This window comes from Pteropus vampyrus, unplaced genomic scaffold (assembly GCF_000151845.1).
Source record: "Pteropus vampyrus isolate Shadow unplaced genomic scaffold, Pvam_2.0 Scaffold10, whole genome shotgun sequence".
Classification (NCBI taxonomy): Eukaryota; Metazoa; Chordata; class Mammalia; order Chiroptera; family Pteropodidae; genus Pteropus; species Pteropus vampyrus.
Genome location: NW_011888791.1, coordinates 14,222,072 through 14,228,394, shown reverse-complemented (window position 1 = coordinate 14,228,394; position 6,323 = coordinate 14,222,072).

The following is a 6,323-nucleotide window of genomic DNA, read 5'->3' as shown; positions in this document are numbered from 1 at the left end:
GCTTGCTAGATTCTGAGTTTATATGGAATATGCAGCAATTCCTAATAGGGGAAGGTGGTAGGAACATTTGGAAAACAAACATTTTGAACCTAATACATCTAAGGTCCTAAGATTTCAAGGACCAAAAATGTAGGGCTAGACTGGAGAAACTAAGATCTAATAGGAGATACTGTATTTTAATTTATTCACAAGAGAGATTCCGATCTTTTTTTAGCTTTTATTTCAACAGGATTTTACAGTGTCAAATAGTTTTGTTATATAAAACTTTAATGTTAAATAGCTCCAAAGCATTGGATTTGGAATGAAGTAATTTGGTTTTAATTCTGACTCTTTAACTACTTACCATGAAGTCATTGGTCAGATCTTTTAACTTAGACACGGCTCAGTTCCCATAATCCAAAAATGGAAAAGCAATGCAGCTATTTACGCCTTCCTAGAGTAAGAATGAGATATAATTCAGGTTAATATATAAGAAAGCACTTTGAAAACATAAAGTGCTCTATGAATTTAAGGAATTATTTCTCTGTTGTCAGTAGTATTTTTAATCCAAGAAGAATTTCTTCTAATCATTGACATAACACATAAAATTTGGCTTATTGGCAAAATGTAGAACAGAGTCAAGAACATACTTTTATTTCTTGAAAGAAAAGAGTGTTCTTTCAGTAATGATGTTTCATTGATGAAACAAATGACAGTTAATATATTGAATAATGCCTAACTTCTATACTTCCCATTTGAAGTTTCAGATTTGTAATTGTTTTGCTGAGAGCAAGAAATTATCAGGAAGACTTTACAGAGGAATAGGCACCTCTCAATGTTGATCTTGTCTCCCTATTGCAGATAGCTAGTGTAGTCAAATAAAAACATTAAGAACAAATTAGTTGATCAATTTATTTAACACATTTTAATTTCCCATCTATATCATTGTCTATATACTCCCGAGCTTTGCACAATGCTTGTTCTCTATATAGTTTGTTTCTATTTGTTTTTTCAGATAAAAATAGAGAACATTTGGCATGTGGGTGCTCGATATTTTTAATTGAGATAAAGTAGTCTAAGCCAATCATAGAAATTTAATTCCCTTGCCAGTGATTGGTTTAAGAAGGTACATGTGATACAGTTCTGGCCAATGAGATGTAACAGGATGTCTCAAAAAAAAAAAAAAAAGGCACCTGAGAGGAAATACTACTTCCTATGCTGTCCTGCATTGTTTTATCTGGATGTGACACTTGGAAGTGTGGCAGCCATCTTGCCACTGTGAAAGCCTAAGGTGACAGAGTAGAAAGATAGAAAGAACCTGGGTCTTCAGTGATGATGTAACTGAACTCAATCAATCGTTAATTTGCATCCTTGTTTTAAAATTACATTTCAGTAATTATCTGGGGTAGCTTGTTTGCCAAGGATGGAAGCTACGTGCTTGGAACGCTACCCACTCCAGAAGCTACCACACATAGTTCTGGGTACCACCTAAAAAATAAAAAGAGTGGGAACAATGTAGGTGTCCCTCATTTGGGAAATGAACAAATAAACTCTAGTTTATTCATATATTTGAAATGTTAAATTGCAGTTAAAATAGGTAAAATAGATCTACATAAGTCAATATGGTTAAAACTCAAAAACAATGTTCAATGAAAAGTAACAAGTTTTAATTATGATATAATATAACATATTAAGAACAAAACGATACTAAAACAACGCATGAGAATAATGCATATCAACTTCAGGATTGTGGTTCCCATGGGAGAAGGGTTGGGAGGATTGATTTTTGCTATATTTTTACTTGGCCTATTTCTTTAAAGATAAAAACTTGAAGTAACTATGGCAAATGTTAACATTTGTTAAAGCTGGGCAGTGGGACATGGTTGTCTGATATATATAGTCTGTACTTTTCTGTGTGTTTGAAATAGTTCATATACGTATTTTTCAAAAGTGCTAATTTCACAATTCTAGAGTAGCAAAAATGTATTATTAACTTAACCCTTTCTGTTTTATAGTCTAAACTTATAACAATATTCATACTTTCAATTTTAAGATAACTTGGAAAAAATCCTATTTCCTAATAATTTATAATAGTGTAGATAAAGGTCATCCTAGCAAGGCCATTTAAAGACAAGAAAATAGTATGCATAATAAATTAAATTTCTCAGACAGTTCTGCACCTACCAAGAGCTATAAATCATAAGAAATAAGAACATTTGAAGCATTCTGTCCCACTAAGATGGGTTGTTTTTGAAATCATCCCAACTTTTTACACAGAGGAAACAGCTTGCCAGCTCCTTAAATATTTGTTTTTTAAAAAGCTGAAATGTGGACATTTTGCAATCCAAGGATTTTCTCTGTTTTATTCATTCCTCTTCACTAAAGTTTCCTAGAGGAAGTGTGTAGGGAAATGATCTTACATCTCTTTAAATTTCTTGGAACCATTAAGAAAAATAAACCTTTGAAAGTGACTTTATATTTAAGATATAAAAATATGTCAATTCTCAATAGAATGAGAAAAACGTCATCATAGCTTATCGTCTGGGTCCAATGAATCTTAAAATTTAAAAAAATATGTATTTAAGCCATCTTATGAATAATTTACAGAAGTATAAAGGGATAGTTTAATTAGAAACTTTATAACAATTTAAGCATAGTAAACAATCTTTATTTCACATTTTTTTAGACTTTGAAGTTATATATACTTAAATGGGCAGTGTCAGTTTAATATAACTAACAGCTCTTCACCTATTGTGCATGAACCTGGAACATTACCATCTTGTAAATAGTGACTCTAGATTTCATATATATTCTTATTAGGTTTTAGTTTATCATTACTTCTGGTTCTTGCACTTGCATCACCAAAATGCAATACTTTAAAAAATTTTGATGACATGGTTTTGTTGAAGAAGGATGGTACTTATTGGAAAATATTTTAATTTTTGGATTTATAAGCACAAATTAGAATGGCTAGTCTAATATTTATTTTTTTCATTTCTACATCATTTATTTCCTTTTGATCACCTTTCATGAATAGCTATTTTCAGAATTTTTCAACCTAGGAACTATATCAAGTAAATTTTGGTGGATAAACACCAGAAAAGTGAAAGAATACTGCCACACTATCCATTTAACAAAATTAGATCATCCAGCTTCTTGTCGTAAAATATTGCATGATGAAGCCCTTCCTGTTGTATAAGTGGATGAGAATACTGTATTTCCTTGCTGTCCTTAGAAATATATGGTTTACTCATTCATTCTTTTTTTTTTTTGCATTTATTAAAAATTAGATTTATTAGGGTGACTCATTCATTCTTTTTTTTTTGCATTTATTAAAAATTAGATTTATTGGTTAACAAAATTATGTTTCAAGTGCAAAATTCAATAATGCATCATATGTGTATAGCATTGTGTGTTCACCACCCAAAGTTAAATTTCCTTATGTCACCGTATATTTGGCCCCCTTTACCCTTATCTACCTCCCCTCTCCACCCTTCCCTCTGGTAAACACTAGTCCACTGTCCATGTCCATGAGTCTCTGTCTTGTTCATCTGTTGCTTTCAGTTTTATATCCCACATGAGTGACCCCATAGAGTTCTCTTAGTATGATCATTTCAAGATCTATCCATGTTGTTGTAAATGGCAGTATTTTACCTTTTCTTATGGCTGAGTAATATTCCATTGTCTATATGTACCACATCTTTATCTAATCACCTATCAAAGGACACTTCGATTGTTTCCATGTCTTGGTCATGGTGAATAATGCTGCTATGAACATCAGGGTGCATATATCTTTGCTGATAATTGTTTCTAAATTTTGGGGTAAGTACACAGAAGAGGGATTGCTGAGTCATATGGTAATTCTACTCTTAATTTTTTGAGGAACCTCCAAAACAGTTTTGAGAAACCGTTTTCCATAGCGGCTGTACCAATTTACAATCCCACAAGCAGTGTATGAGGATTCCTTTTTCCCCACAACCTCTCCAACACTTGTTATTACTTGTCCTGTTGATGATAGCCATTCTAACAGGTGTGAGATGGTATTTTATTGGGGTTTTGATTTGTATTTCCCCAATAGCTATTGAAGTTGAGCACCTTTTCATGTTTGTTGGCCTTTTATATATCTTCTTGGGAGAAGTGTCTGTTCAGGTCCTCTGCCCATTTTTTGATTGGATTTTTTTTTATTGTTGAATTGTATGAGTTCTTTATAAATTGTGGTTTTTAGGCCCTTATCAGAGGTGTTGTATGCAAATATCTTTTCCCTTTCAGATGGTTGCCTCTTTGTCTGGTTGATGGTTTATTTTGCTGTGCAGAAGCTTTTTAGTTTGATATAGTTCAGTTCATTTATTTTTGCTTTTATTTCCCTTGCCTTTGAGGTCTATTCATAAAATCCTTTCTAAATCCAAGGTCTATGAGTTTAGTACCTATGTTTTCTATGCAATTTATTGTTACATTCATACATTCTTGAGTCTGAGAAAACTCATTTACAATATGCATGTGAAGACTGATGGTCTGAGATTCTGCTTACATGATCAATTTTATCAACATCATTAAGATCTAGAGCACTGTCATCTGTCTTTCTGCATTCACCGTGTGATTCCTTTAATTCCTTTAATAATTGTAAAAATCCTTCTGTTAATTTTCTTCTACTTGACATTATGGTTAAAATGAAAAATTCTAAATTCTCAACTGTATTCACTGAAAACTTAAAACGAAAGACTCTAAAAGTGGTCTCTCTCCAGACTTTTATGCCTTCTTGAAAGCTAATGCAATACCTTGGGCAATGCTATATGAAAACTAAAGGATTATGTAGTTGTGATCATTTATTTTACTATTATTTTCTTCTTCTAGGTTATTATATCATTTCATTTTCTTATTATTTTAGTCTTTTTAAGCATGGTTGGGAATAACTGACTAGTGATTAAATAATTCCTGGGATGATGAAATAGCAAAATATTTCAAAAGATGTAGGAAAAATTAAATCACTGAGATCCCATAATGTATTTAGAGTTACAAAAGGTTCCAATAGACCTATATAGGAATTGAAAGATATGAGTATTATTCTATTTTTAAAAGTAAATTTTCTCTTTATCCCTTGGAGACTATTAGGAAAGACTAAAAGTCATGAAATATTAATTCTTATAGTTAGAACTGCTCAAAAAAGAAGCCCCAAACTAAAATTTTGTTCAATGGACCCACATTCTCTAGGGTTAAAGGACCATCATATATTTTCAGTTAAAGTCACACAAAAAAATAAAAGTATTTCTCAGAGAACTAAAATCTTCATAAAGACCAACTGTTCACCAGTCTAGATCACAGGGTCAGAGTTCCCAGTCCATGCTTTGTTGAAAGTTCCCCTCATTCCATAAAGGGCTGGGTGAGTGTTCTTGGAGGTCTTAATACTCAAGTCACAGATAACTGCTCCAGGGGTGGACAGTTGACCCAAACTGAGAATACAAATTCCTTTTTCCAGATTTTGAATCATAACAAACAAACAGGGGACACTGGAGCCAAAGCTAGGTAAGAACTAGCAGCACCCCAGAGTCCAAAGTCTAGAGCAAGATTAAATTGCAAAGAAGCAAGAAAAGAAGACATCGTTATGTTATCGTCAGAGAAGCCAAGCTACAGAGTGAAGCAAACGTGCAGAATCAACATAGCCCAGTGATGGGGAGAGGGTGACAAAATCTAACTGAACTTACTGTAATCTGAATTATTCATTCTTTATAACACCACACCTTTAAAGTTGGAATTGGGTTTGTTTCTTAAAAACAAATCCCTAAAACAGAAATAAGTGCCAGGAGTAAGACTGTAACAGGCTCTGAGTGAAAAGGTAAAAGTAGCTGTAGAATCAAGGCTAAGGGGTGGGTAAAGGGAGGGGTGATAGAGAGGATTCCCTATTCTATGGAAAACTGGTAGTATGGAGGGTAAGAGATGGCAAAATAGCTAAATAATTGTCTAAAATCTCTTGGGACCCAAACCACATGTTCCTAAAAGCAGCATTTCAGATTTAAAAATTGTCAGATGTTGAAATGTAAGAATATGTTGGATGTAATTAAAATTCAGTGAAGTTTTCTAAATCAGGTTGTATGGCAAAAAGCAGAGAGAGAAAAGCAAGAAATTATGTATTTATGTTTCATAAAGGGAAATCTTTTCTGCTGAGATTGTTGAAGATTACGTTCAGATATTGTTCATGAATTTGGAAAAGCTCAGGGCTCATGAGCTTAGCAATTGAAAGGAGGGTATCTAGTAGCAGTAGCTAGAATAGTGTGGTAAGCCCAGCCTTTTTCCACAGGAGAAATAAGTTGATGCCTATCACTTCCCCCATCCCCTTCCCTAACTCCCAA